This window comes from Cavia porcellus, unplaced genomic scaffold, assembly GCF_034190915.1.
Source record: "Cavia porcellus strain 051 isolate PalLab524CR breed Dunkin Hartley unplaced genomic scaffold, mCavPor4.1 scaffold_13, whole genome shotgun sequence".
Lineage (NCBI taxonomy): Eukaryota > Metazoa > Chordata > Mammalia > Rodentia > Caviidae > Cavia > Cavia porcellus.
Genome location: NW_026947496.1, coordinates 12,867,373 through 12,881,909, shown reverse-complemented (window position 1 = coordinate 12,881,909; position 14,537 = coordinate 12,867,373). Strand labels below are relative to the sequence as shown.

General features: G+C 49.7%; 1 non-coding gene across 1 annotated transcript; it reads right to left on the bottom strand.

Moving 5' to 3' along the window:
* Positions 1-7,733: 7,733 nt before the first annotated feature.
* Positions 7,734-7,835, bottom strand: LOC111756499 (small nucleolar RNA U13). Its single transcript, XR_002790983.1, has one exon. It is a non-coding gene; the product is annotated as a small nucleolar RNA U13 (small nucleolar RNA).
* Positions 7,836-14,537: the final 6,702 nt, after the last annotated feature.

Sequence of the window (14,537 nt, the reverse complement as noted above, 5' to 3'; positions counted from 1 at the left end):
GGAAAGTTGCCAGCATAAAAGGAGACGTGGAGAAGAAGAGTGAGGCGCTGTGGGTTCTCCTGAGTGTTGTTTGGAGCTGTTGGTTCTCCTGGAGGAGCTCGTCATGCTGGCCTCCCTGATATGAACTCAGCCATTATCACTGGAGGAGCTCAGGACCTGAGAATGGCTGTGGTTCACTTTAGGGGAGCTTTATGTTGAGCATCGCTTCCTGGCTCCCGAGGGGAAGATGTGTGCTGTTTAATCTCCAGGAGAAGCTTGTCACACTGGCTTCCTGACATGTGCTTGACTGTTCTCATTGTCAGAGGAGCTGGGCACCTTGCTGTCGCTGAGGATGGCTGTGGTACTTTTTAGGGCAGCCCTGGTCCTTATTTTGAGCGTAACTTCAGCCCTTCTGTAGAACCCTCAACCTACCGGCACAGCTCCTTCACCCCACTGGCATAGACTTTTTAGCTTCCACTGCTGACCTTTGGGCCATCAAAGCACAGATCCTTGAAACAGACTTGCGTGAGTCATTGCTCTGGACTCTAGGCCTCCAGCTGGACTCATGTGGGTTATTGCCATGGGATCAGGTCCTCAGCTGGATTTTCTAGGTCTTTAATGACTACAATGCAGTGTATCTAAGGTCCAGTGCTTGCTAAGGTTTCAGCTGCCCAGCAAGGCGCTGGGAACCAGTCTCCAGGATAAGGGGTCTGTGACAGCCTGCTCAGGAGAAGCAGCCATGACAGCAGATCCAGGCCCAGGGGAGGGTGTCACGCTGCCTGTACAAGGGCAGGGACTCGGAGAGTAAAGGAGCTGAACAACACTCTCATTCTGAGGATGCAGAGGAAGAGAAATGGGGCTGGGTGAGTGCTGGGTACTGACACAGCGGTCAGGGCTGCTGCTGGCCCCAGCAACCAGGGATATTGCAGATTCATGACTGAGGCTGAGTGTAGTCAGGTGCTTAGCAGCTTGATCCCAGGATCAGCAGAGAACTGTGCTTGGGGAAGCCAGGAAGCACAGGACAGGCAGCGCGGGGCAGAGCTGCTAAATCGAATCTTCATGAAATGCTTCCCAGAAGCTCTGGGGAACTGGTAGTTAAGGGTAACATTTGGGCTTGGACTGAGTTCTGGCTCCTATGGAAAAATGCAAAAGCAGGCGAACAAGCTTGGAGTAGGGTGTGAATCTGTACCAGCTACTCAGCATGCTGAGGCAGGAAGATCCCTTTAGCCCAGGAGTTCAAGACCAACCAGAGCAACATAGTAAGATCCTATCTAAAGTCAATCAATCAATCAATCAATTAAAAAAGGAAAAAGAAAAGCAATAAGATGAGCCCAACAAATCCTAAGATACACTGCACAGTTACAATAATTTTTAAAAGGTGTGATTCTGGTACATGAACATACAGACAATGCAACAGAATATAAAAATCCATGTGGGGCTGGGGATTTAGTTCAGCAGCATAAGCGCCTGCCTTACAAGTGTGTGGTTGTGAGTTCGATCCCTGGTACCGATGAAAAAGACAAAAAAAATCCATGAAAGTTCTAATTATAATAATTATAGTATAAACCAGACATGGTAGCACACGCCTATAATCCCACACTCAGGAGGCTGAGGCAGGAGGATCACTGTGAGTTTGACACCAGCCTGGGATACAAACTGAACATAAAGGCAGCCTGAACTGCATAGCAAGACCCTGTCATAGACCTGGGGAGTTAGCTCAGTGGCACAAGCACCTGCATGGCATGCGTAAGGTGGTGAATTTGATCCCTGATACTGCCTCTGCCCAAAAAAGACCTTGTCTTGAAAAGACAAACAGCAACAACAAAGAATTATAGGGGTGACATTTCAGAAATGTGGGACAAAGTGAAATCACAGCTGACAGTGGGGGAAAACTGGAGAACCAGCTTCCAAAGAATAAATAGACAAAGGTGGTTTTTGCCTAACACCAAAATAAATGTTTCACAAATTAAAGACCTACATTTAAAAACAGAACATAAGAGTACTACCTTGTGATTAGAATGAAACACAAGGAAATGTCTCTGTGGTCTGTAGCTGTGTCTGTGCATCAGGACTAAGCAAGGAAAGGCTGGGTCTGCTGCTGTCTGGGGCCCTCGATGCAGAGGAAGAGGAGGAGGAGGTTGATCACCAAGTCGGCTTGGATTGGACAGCTTAGCACCTGCCTTAGGGGGCCCTGCAGGTGACAGGGGTGCAGAGGGTCAATGGGCAGGAAAGAACCAATGACTGGGGACTCCAGGTGCCCCTCCAGCACTGGAGGTGGAGTTCCACCGGCCACTGCTGGTGCCTGTGTGTCTCAGTACTGAAGGGGAAAGAGACTAACTAGTCAAGCCTGCCCTTGGGTTCTGGACAGGACTCTGGTGAGATGACGTGCAGAGCTGAGTGGGGATCTGAGCCACAATAAAGGCGGCACAGAGGCCGGCTCCCAGGATCCCTCAGACCTCTGCAGGGCCAGGTGAAGGCCGCTCTCTCCTGCAGAAGTGGCTGTCCTCACCCACACGGGAGAAGTGCTATCCTCAGCGTTGTCCGTACACGTCCAGCTGTGTGGCCTCCAGAATTAGTGGTTTTGTGTGTTTTTTTTATTGGTACCGGGGATGGAACTCACGACCGCCTGCTTGCAAGGCAGGTACTCATGCCACTGAGCTGAATCCTCAGCCCCAGAATTAGTGGTTTTTAAAGGAAAGGTTTTTCGTCTCTCACAGAGTGACTCCAGGAACCCATTTGAGGTGAGTGTGGCGGTGCCTGCCTGTAATCCTAGCAGTCTGGGAAGCTGAGCAGGAGGATGAAAGTTTGAACACATAACCCAGGCAAGTTAGTGACTTAGCAAGGAGTTGTCTCAAAATAAAAAATTAAATTACATAAAGGGCTGCAGATGTAGCTCAAAGTGAAAGCCTTGGGTTCAATCCCAAGTACCAGGAAGAAAAAAAAAAAGAAATTAGAAAAGATCCATCAATTCAACTTCATTAAAAAAAAACCCTTGTGAGAAAACCTATAGCCAAAAAATTATAAAGCACATTTAAATTTTAATAAACATTAAAATGCAACATTTGTTATTCATAATTATCAATAGAATTATTATAAATCAATTCATAAATTAACAAATTTTTAAATTGAATTACATTTAAACTATTGAAGTACAAGCCCAGAAAAATATTTCTGATTCATCTGGCAAATATGTTGATAAGAGCTGAAATAGAAAAATAGTAAAGTGTCGAAACAGAAAAAAATCAACTAAAAAAAGGACAAAGATGGTTCACAAAGACTCTTCATTGTCTTGACTCTTCTGGAAAATCTGTCAACATCCCTAATAATAATAATACTAATAAGTCGAGCCAACACTGTGAACCTTTGTCCACCAGTTAGTCTGATCAGAACATTTGCCAGTCTATTGCCAAGTGCAGGGGACACACTTATCCGTCACAGATGGGCAGAAGAACCCACAACCATATCAGAGGGGCGCTGAATACTGGCAAATAGCTCCCGAGCTCTTTTCTGTTTCTGAGAATCTCCTTCCTGTGAGTCACAGAATTATCTACCAAGGTCCCCAACGATGGGAAAGGACTGGCTAGGGGACCAGTTATCAAGTAAGAAGTGAAACATCACGGTTTGTCTAGACGGCCAGAGACCTGTATGCACTGATGTGGGGATATTTTAACAAACATGGCCCAGGGGTGCTTCCTGACGGGGTGCACGCTGACAGGTGTGTCAGGTGTGAGTGTCATGGTGCTAAAACATGAGTATCTCTCCCCATTCCCTCTTCCCCCGTTCCCTGGCAACCACCAACACCTGTTCCCTACACCTGTGGATTTGCCCGTGCCGGACACTTATTAAAAACAGAGCAGGGCCATATGTGGTGTTTGGCAGTGGCTTCCTACCCTTAACACAGGGCTTTCAAGCTTCCCCCATTTATTGTATGTTGATAAAAAGCCCCCCACCCCCACTGCTGAGGTGGGCAGTACAGTACACAGCCAGTGTACAGCTACACCCAAACTTGCTTCTCCATTTGTCAGTTGACAGAATTTCAGTTCTTTCCACTTGTTGGCTCCTGGGAGTAATGCATTTATTTATTTTTAAAAATGCATTTATTTATCATAAATGCAAAATTCGATCCATACCCATTCCAATCTACCCTAATATACAAAGGGAGAACTGACAACCATAATGGAAACTTGGACACATTTTAACACACATTTAAAAGATTCTGGTCCAACTAGAAAAGGAATCAAAGGTTTGTTTAAATCAAATCTTTTCTGGTCAGGCATGGTGATGCACAAGTGTAATCCCAGCACTCAGGAGGCTGAGGCAGGAGGATCCCCGTGAGTTCAAGGACACCTTGAACCACAGAGTGAGACACTGTTTCAAGAAAATAGAAAAAATGAGTATCTTTCCAGCTACATATAATCCTGGTTACCTATCTTTTCCCTTCTTCTACTTTCCTGTGTATTTGTATGTTTATGATGATGCAGGGGATCGAACCTAGGACTCCTGCATGCGAGGCACGTGCTGCACCAGCCCGTTTCCCTTCATCAGCCACTACCCCAGACACCTTTCCCTGTCCTCAGTTCCAGGTCTTCTCCCCCTGGTTCCACCAGGGCGCCTTGCCGTCTCCTTTCACCTTGCACATTTTCAGTCCCTCATTTGCCAAGATGCATAATCATCACTGCCAAATTAACTCATCTGGAAAAAATTAAAAAGCGGGCACACCCAAGCTCTGCTTGGATAGTCATTTTTACCATTAGCTCTTTGCCTGCAAGACTGAGCACTAATTGGAACCGTCCCTGCCTGGGTCCCTGTGTGGGTGAAGCTGGGGTGCTCGCCCAGTCCAGGCTCATAAGGGGTCCCTGTAAACAGAGAATAGAAGATCAGGCTCGGCAGCAACTGGAAAACGTTTAGCTCCAGAGAAGGTCTGGGAAGCAGGGAGGCTGGAGAAACCAATGGCACCGAGTGAGGCAGGAGATTAGGGCGTGGCTAACTGGCCGGCAAGTGGACATAACCTGTCAGGCACAGAGTTATGACACAATCCAAGACACATGTGCAGAAACAGTTCCCAAGCCCCTGGTCCAATCCGACATCTGAAATCCAGCCGATGTTTGATAGGATGTGATGTCACAATGGGGGACACAAAAGACCACTGCCATTAACTTCCTGGCCACTCTGCTCTCCTTTACAGCTGTCTGTCCTTGAGCAGCAGAGCGTATTTCTTCCCCTACCTTTAGCAGATGTAAAACCTTGTGGCAGGGCGACTCGCTCTCCTCTCTATGCCCCAGGCTCTCTGCTCTCTGTCTAGAAAGTTCTCAGTCCTCATTCAACAGAGCCCTTTGCAAGCTTCCACTGCAGGCCCCAAAGCGGGCTTCAGTGTGACACACAGGTGAGGGTGGCAGACGTGGGGTCAGGCTGTTTCAACCCAGTGGGGCAAGGGGTATGGGGCGGGGGGAGGGCAATAAACCAGTGTTGGGGGCTCAACCAGGGAAAACCAACCCCAGCTACACTCGCTGAGCGCCTCCTAACAGCTGTTAGCCAGAGATCCGAGGAGATGGAGAGCTAGCAGAGGCCCGGCCCACACCAAGGCCACCTCCTTACAGAGACGTGGGCTCCCAGCTCAGGTGACCACGCCTGGGAACAGGAGCGCTGCTGTTCCGCGTGTCATCTGGCTGGCAAGGCACTGGCTCAGTCTTTGTTGTGTGTGGTGAGTCTCAAGGTGTGCATGTTCCGTCCTGCTCCCCACAGGGCCCGGGGCCGTGGGCAGGGCGCAGTTTCGAAGGTGCTGCTTTATGCGGAATAGGCTGTCCATAAAAATATCTGCTGAGTGAATAAGTAGCACCTTGTCATCCGACATTAAACCCCCCCCAAAAAACAGGTCCTCAACACAGGGGAAATGAGTCCCACTCCTGAAGCCACCCTGGAGTTCTGAGCTCTCCCATGTGGATCTGGCAGAGGGAGAGGCCCATGGAGCTCATTTTACCTGGGCGTAATGTAGGCACGATGCCTCCTTTAAGTTCAAAACACCACACAAACAGCAACACACACAGGATGGAAAAGGCAAACTTGCTTTTCCTCCTCAAAAAGCCTTGTGCTTTTTGAGGGGCTGGCGATTTAGCTCAGCAGCATAAGTGCCTGCCTTGCAAGCAGGCAGTCGTGAGTTCGATCCCTGGTACTGATAAAAACGAAAAAGCCAGAAAAAAAATGACCCATGAGCACTGGGTGTGCAGGGCAAAAATCAGGAGAAAAATCCGAAGAGCTAGGGCAAGCAAAGCAGAGCTGAGCTGGCCTCCGCCTGCAGGGCGGGCACCGGCCTCTCCTGCCAGCTCTGGGACACCCAAGCTTCACACTCAGCAATTACTCTGCCCGGCCGCACCCGGGCCCCGAGCACCTCTCCCTTCTGTCTCTGGGAGAAAATGCTGCTGAGCGCTGATGCAATCTGCCAGGAGATTAAAAGTAATTGAAGGCATCCACAGCTGTGCTGCTGGGGCTGTGGCTCCTGCTCCCAGCATTTGGGGTACAGGGGGGCCCCGAGGCTGCAGGACCACACCCCGTCCTCCGAGGCTGTTTTCCTCTGGATTTTCCTTTCATCTGTCCTGGTTTTCGGCCTCCACTCTGGGTGGGTGTTCTTCTTGCCTCTAAGTGACAGGGCTCCGCCTTACGGCGCCTCAGCCTCACTCTGGGTTATTCCTGTGTGTCCAGCGGTGACCCTCACACCTGCACACTGCCTGCTCACAGCCCAAACACCCGATGCCCAGGTGTCACCTCCTCCTCTTTCCCAACCCCATTGGCTGATTCCTTGTCATCTGAGCCCCACCAGGAAACCAGGCACCTGTTGTCTCTCTCCAGCCACCAGAAGTCCCGCCCTTTCCATCCCAAGGGGCCCTCCGTGGCTCCCCATCCCCGCCCATCCCCTCTTCCTCCAGTGCGGCCTCCCAGCCTGGCTTGTCATCAGGAACAACTTGATTCTCTTCTCTCTCTGCTTCCTGGAATCCCATCTTAATCTCATTTGCCGGAATGTGACCTTGATGAGTCTCTTCTTTGGCCTGGCTCAGTGGTTCATTTGCACCAAGGTCTCTCATTCTCTGCAGAAGATGCTGTGCTATCTGGATGCCCTCCAACAGTATACTTCATCTGATGTCCTTGCTCTGTAGCTGGGAGTCAAGGATCAGTTCTAGCCAGGTACGGTGGTGCAGTCATGTAATTCTGGCTCTTGGGAAGCTGAGGCAGGAGAGTCTCTGTGAGTTGAAGGCCAGCCAGGAGGATGTAGTGAGTTCAAGGCCAGCCTGGACCACATAGTAAGACCCTGTTTTAAAAAGACAAAACAAAACAAAAAAATATCGGAAAGGTTACTGGGCATGGTACTGCATGCCTGTAATCACGGCACTTGGGAGGCTGAGGCAAGGCAGATCACCAAGAGTTTAGGGCCAGTATGAAAACTTACAATACAAATGGCTTCCCCAAGTTCTGGGTCTCCGTGTTTATATGTGGAAGAAATTTTATAACTTTCCCAAGAACTGAGTACAGCCAAAGACAAGGCAAGAGGAAAGATTTCCAATGCTTGGAACCTCAAGTGACATGTCGGTTTCAGCTGCTGAATATCCAGTTTCAGCCACATTTATTGCCCCCTTCAGCAGCTTAAGTAGCTGTCACCTCCTCCAACAGTAGCAAGTAGCCTTAGCTCGGGTTAACAACCAGTATCTCCAGCCCATTTACTGAGGAATGGATACAAAGATGTATTCTTTTTTTTTTTTTTTTCACGTCAGATGGGTAATGTCCCGAGGTCGTAACAAGCTTCAAAGGAGGCACATGTCGTGCATGGAGCATGAACAGCCAATCATCGCGCTTATGAACCTGAGGATCTGTCTTTTTCTTTTTTATCAGTACAGAGGATCAAACTCATGACCAAAGACTTGCAATGGAGTACTACTCAGCCATAAAGAAGGCTAAACTGGACACTTTTATAGGTAAATGGATGCAACTTGAGAACATACTCAGTGAAATAAATAAGACACACATGTAAACATTATATTGTTTCATTAGTGTAACAAACTAAAAGAAAAAACATGTATGTATGCTGTACCCTAGCAAAAAGAGCTTCCTTATGTTTGTATTATGCCAAAGTAACAGCCTACTGTTCTGTGTTCGTTTTTTTTTTCTAGGTGACCTAACTGATATGTTAATCAGTGCTCCCCTCTATAAAGAACTGTAAATCCCTGAGAATCTTACCTAATTGATATATTAACCATTGTTGCCCTCTACAAATAACAGATGTGGCGCTAAAATAAATTGACAAAGAATTGTTAATTACTGCTAGGCTACTCTATCCTCTGCTAAGGAAAACAAAGGTGTCCCTCATTTCCTTAGCAGATTTCCTGATCCACGCCCATAACCTCTTACTTTGTAAACTGTCATATGTACAAAAATGCTAAGGTCTGGAGGAGCCACACACAGCTTTTGCAACTTCAACTACACGGTGTCGCTGGGCCTATAGGATACAATAAATCAGCGCTGCTTTTTAAAATATATTTTTGCCTCATTTTTTGAACTCAAGTTTGGGGTCTCGTTTGTGGATTACAAGATGTATATAAAAAAAGATAGTTATACTATTGATTTCTCTGACGCCACTGAAAAGAAAGATTTGTGTTGGTATCATTCAGACAGTTGAAGGCAGATGTCTTGTGCTCCGGGTGAATGATTTGGGGATGACAGTGCACAGTGTATGTGCCATTGCTGCCCCCCATGGACATATTTTGAAATTTTGTTGTAGTTTTTTCTTCTTACTATCTTTCAATAAAATGGATTTGAAAAACAAAACAAAACAAAAAACAAGGAATATTTTCCGAGAGTGCACCATTCATTCTGAGAACCTCTGGACAGAGGTTTGCGGGTCGCAGTCAGAAGTCGAAAACGTTAGCTCCGCAGCTCTGAGTCTAAACTCTGGGAGTCGCACAACTTTGAGAAGTCCGGGAGTGTTCGGCACGCGTCCCCTGCAGCGAACGCTCCCAGGCCCCACAGGCGCACGGGACAAAGGACCAGCACTGTAGCACAGCACTGCAGGCGATCCATGCAATAAAGGGACCTGCATGACAGCTCCCGGCCGCTGCTTGGCCCTGGCTGCACGGTGCACCAGGGCAAGCAGCTGCTCAGCTCGGAGGCCGAAGCAGAGGGACGGAGAGGGAGACAGAGAGGGGTAGGGTCCCCACCGCCCCTTCAAGGCCACGCCCCAGTGACCTCATTTCCTCCCCCCAAAGGTTCCACGCCTCCACTCCCAGCCCACTGACTGCATGCAGGTCGATCCCCATGGAAGCGGGCAAACAGGTTCTCAAGGGGGCTGTGTAGGTCCTACTCAGGGGTTATCCTGAGGGCGCCTGGTTGGTTGTTAGCAAACCGAAAGCTTTCTGTGCTGCTCCCTTTCATCATTTTGACTCTGTGGGGTAGAAAATGTTAAACTGCCCCTGTGGTCATGTTGTAAGCCGTAGGGCACGGGGCCCACGGCTGTAGTCCTAGCACGTAGGAGGCTGAGGCAGGAAGATCTCTGTGTGTTCGAGGCCAACCTGGACTACATAATGAGTTCAAATCCAGCCTGGACTACGTGGTGAGACCGTGTCTCAAAAGACAAACAAACAAACAAACAAAAAACCCAACCAAATAAAAAGAATAAATAGACATTAATGCAGGTTCAGTATCCCTTATCCAAAATGGTCGGGATCAGATAGATGTGTTTCAGATTTTAGAGGGTTTTTATTGGAAATATTTTGGAATATTTGTATAGACATTACTGGCTGAGAACTCCCAGTGCTCCAGAACTGTAGAATTTTGATCATCATGTTTGTGTTTGAAAAGTTTCAAATTTTAGACCATCAATGCTTAACTTGTACCTGTTACCTGTCTTATGCCTAATGTAATTTGTTAACTTGTTAGTTTGTGTCTCAAACCTTCCTGCCAACTAGTCTTTTTTTTTTCTTCTTTTTTTAATGGTAGTTTTTGTATGTGTGTGTACTGGGAGTGGAACTCAGGAGTTCGCGCTTCCCAGGCAGGCACTTTTGCCATGAGCTGCATCCCGGCCCCCCACCCACGGTTCTTTCTGTGCTCTGTGGCACTGGGACAGTCACTGTTCCCCTGAGCCACATCCCAGCACGCAGGAGCTTGGGGAGGGGGCGAGAGGACACGGTGGCCCTGCTCCTCATCACACAATGTGTTTCTTTTTTTTTTTTTTTAACTTTTTATTGGTACCAGGGACCGAACTCAGGACCGCCTGCTTGCAAGGCAGGTGCTTATGCCGCTGAGCTAAATCCCCAGCCCCTACAATGTGTTTCTTTTCAGCCTCTTGCTTCAGCTTAACAAAAATGTGAATTTCCCATTTCATTGCATTATAAATGACCTTTAAAGTTTTATTATCGTGCAGTCGCCTCTCTGCTGGAGAAGTTACATCTCACTCTGAACGAGTAGTTTTCTCGGGGGTTGTGACTGTCACAGTGCTCTCTGAAATCATGTTGCTGCAAGAACAGAGTGGCTGGGATTTTGTCACTGGGGGTAGGCAGTCAAGGGGCAGACAGGGTGCCATGAGACAGCAGCTGCTGAGGCAGGGGGCATACAACAGATGGCTTTTTTGTCTTGTTTTGTTCTGGGTTTTTCAGTTTGCAGCATTTTGAGACAGTTTTGCTCCAGACTTCAGGCTGGCTTTGAACTCACCACACAGCCCAGCAGGCCTCAAACTTACACAGCCACGGAACGCCTTGGCCTGCTGAGTGCTGGGCTCACAGGCCTGTGCCGCCCTGCCCAGCCACACTGAATGATTATTAGTGTTTTCTCTTGGTTCCTGAGAGGTGCCATGCTGTACTTGCTCTTTAAGGATGAAGGACGGGCTGCAAGGGTGTCCTAAGCTTAGCCTTGGGAGGCGAATGTGCAGGGCAGCAGCTCTAACCCTGTGCAGACACTGTGGTGTCATTTTGTCCCTAGGCAGTCACGCTTGATGCCGCTGATTGCACACTGACCATGGTCACTGAAAAGAGATGGCTCTTGGGCTGTTTCCCTGAAGGTCTTCCTGCCTCAGCCTTCAGGGTTTGCTGGGATCACAGGCACACGCCAGATACAGCCAGCTGCAAGGTCCAGAGTCAAGTCCATAAAAGTCTTTTGTTTTCTTTCCATGATGTCTGCTCTGCCTGTGGAGAACTTTAAATGGCTCCCAATAAACAATACCATCCACAGGAAGGTGAAAGTGCACAGAGGAGGGGTCGGCCTCACCCCCAAAGCCCCCAGGCTGCGGTGGCTCCTGGCTCCTGCTCAGTGTTCCAGGGCCATGCTGTCTCCTGCAGGAGGCTGGAGCAGGAGGACCTTGAGCAACGCAGCCTTCCATGAGCACAGATGGTGTAGACCTCAGCGTTGACACCAGGGCAGGTTCACAGGTTGGCACTTAGAAAGTACTCAGCAGCTACCCGCTGGGAGGCCGAGGCAGGAGGATGGCAATTTGGAACCTAACCTGGTCAATTTAGCAACTTAGCAAGATTCTGTGTCAAAATATAAAGAGCTGGAGATGTTGATCGGAGTGAAAGCCCTGAGTCCAATCCCAGGGACCACAAAAACAAACAACATACACACCCCAGGAATGATTTTCCAGCTGGTACGCCCACTCTGGTTGGGTCCCACGTCTGCCTGCAGTAGCTACACTGCTGCTTAATTCCAGCACCTGTGGAATCCATGGAGCTGGGTCCCTGGACCCCTCTTGGAGCCTGGAATCCAGGGTGCTCGAGTCCCAGGTGTTATAATAGGATTGTACCGATACTTTAATCAGCTCAATGACCTGGGCACTTGATATGAGTAACTGCTATGTAAGTAGCTGCTGTCACTGTTTAGGAAACAGTGACAAGGAAAACAGCCACCTATGTCATTCAGCAGTGCCTGTCACAGTGACTGGACAGGACAGGAGCAGGACCGGAATGCTGGGGAGCCTGAGCTCCGGGAGGTGGCAGGAGCTGATGGTAGGTGCCCCACTGCTATGGTCTCTGCATTTGTGTGGATTAGCATGGTGCTCAAGTTTTGCTGTTTTGGAATTTTCTAGAATTTTTTTTTTTTTGAATTATCTTTGATTCACAACTGGTTGGCACTGTGGCTACAGAACCTGTAGATACAGAGGCCCATCTGTGTGCCCAGGCTGGGCTTGGACTTGCTGTCCTGCCTCAGCCTCCTAAATGCTGGGATTACAGGCAGGAACTATCACACCCAGCTAAAAAAGTCTTCAGAAAAACAGCAGTGTGGCTGGATCTGATCGCCTGGCATCCCTAATGCACTCTGCCCTACAGGACAGTTCTGAAGGGACTTCAGAGGCCGCTGGAGGCCGGGCTGGGGGATAGAGCCTGGATTCTCCCAGGACAGCTGTCCAGGTGTCATGGAGGTGAAACTCAGCTCTCTGGCTGCCTGGGCTTGAGGCCCACAAAGAATCCTGGGAAAAAACCCCTCAAAGACCTTAAGATGGGAAAGTGTTTTGCAGCAAAGCAAGAATCAGCCCGTGTGAGTGGATGAGGCAGTTTTTCAGGCTGGTTGTGTTTGGGGTTTGAAATTCCAGCTGTGTCTGTCTTTATGCTTCCTTAGGGGCTCTGTGCCTGCCACCAGGAGCACGGCAGCAGTGTGGGGGCCATTTTCCATCACCACATCGTCTGAGGGGTGCAGAGTGTGGGGCCTGGACATCGTGTGGGGCACGGCTGGCTGGCTGCAGGCACAGGAAAGTGGGACGTGGATGTGGGACAGACAATGACCTCGCATCCACAGACGCAGAGGGTGAGGCAGCAGGCGGCCGTGGGTGCGAGCAGGTCCGCGTGGACCACTGGTCCTGCAGTTCTGAGGAACCTGGATGCACCCCTGGATGGTGGCAGAGCCTGAGCCGCAGGCAGGAGTCACCTTACAGCTTGTACTGTCCCCAGCTGGAGGGGCAGTACTGTCCTGTGATCTGTGGCCCGAGCCGGTGGCTGGCTGGAGGACTTCCCTGTCACAGGCAATCCCAATGAGATGCAGGACAGTGGGAGGTGGGGACAGGGGCTGAGACCAGCAGCTGAGGCCACCTGTGCTGCCCTGCGCTGGGCTCTGCACCTGTCACCTGCCCACCTGTCACCTGTCACCACCCAGCTAGCGCTGCCCGGTCAACCACCATCACCTTCCCTCCTTGGATGCTGATGTGGGCACCTTTCCTAAGTGCCAGGGTGGAACCAGGTCCTAGTGTGCCAGGCAGGTGCCATGCCACAGGGCTGCACCCCAGCGCACAAGACACCCTTTGCTGTTGCTGTCATTTTGGCTTTTTGAGACAAGGTCTTGCTTTGTGCCCCTGGCCAGCCTGGAGTGCACTGTACTGGGCTAAACTTCACAACACTCCTGCCTCAGCCTTCCAGAGCGCTGGGGTTACAGGTGTGCACCCCGCCAGGCTCACAAGCTGCTGCTGAGACTCACTCCACGGAGTCTGGCTGGAGGCTGCAGCAGAGGTTTGAAAGCTGAGTAACTGTGCAGTACAAGCGAGCTTACAAACCTTAGGTTCCGTTTCCCACAGCCAAGCTCCTACCAATAACAAAATGAAAGACAAGAAGCCCAAGCCCAGCAAACAGGAAGCTGAAGAAAACCACCAGCAGGCTACAGCCCAACACCTGTGATGTTTCACAGGTATTCCACATGGGACTACTGCTACGTTTCAGTCTTATGAATCCAGGGTGTGCCTTGCACGGGCCGGGGGGCAGGGACAGCTACCCCAGCAGGGTCTTTACCAGCCCAGCATCCTCCTTGACAGATGGGGAGACTGAGGCCCACAAAGTGGACGAGCGCCAGACCTACGCCAGGGCTTTTCAGATGTTGGTCTCTGCCGCTCTTGGTGTTTTACTTAAGTACTGAGTCATGATGGACCAAAACAACTCGCAGTTCTTCAGTGAACATTAAAAAACCGGCCGCAGAGCACATAGCTGGCGGCCGGCGCGGGCCACGGCGCCCCCTAGTGGCGGAGCGCGAGGCAGAGGTAAAACCGCGCGCAGCAGCTGCATTTTCTGATCTGACCTTGGAGAGGGCTGCTGTGTCCAGCGCAGTCCCGAAGCCCGTTCCTGCTGTCTGTGCCTCTGGAAGCTTGCGTTGCTGCGGCCCACAAGCTTCTGTCTATTGAGCTAATAAATCACATTCTTTATCTAAAAACAAGTAAGCTGTCTGACCGGATGATTTGTGCAAAAAGCAAACCTGACTTATGTGATCACTGGCACTTGTATTCCATCCCCAGCACTATTGATAAACAATAAAACAAAGCAAAGTAAAACAGTAATTCCAACCCACTCCTTGTTTAAAAGGCCTTTTTCTCAACTGTTCATGTTACACACAGGTGTGACATGGGCTGTGTGGATCTCTTCTGTGTTGTGACCGGTGATGAACCCATTAGTCAGGTGATAATCAAATGGTCTTATGCAGGCAAAATCAAACTATGACTCATTATTATCTTAATGCAACTTGGGTACAAAGAAGGCTGAGGCAGGGCACAGCAGTGGCCCCCAGCCCTGACTCCGGGGTCAGGGATGATGTGTACACATGGGTGCGAGTGTGCA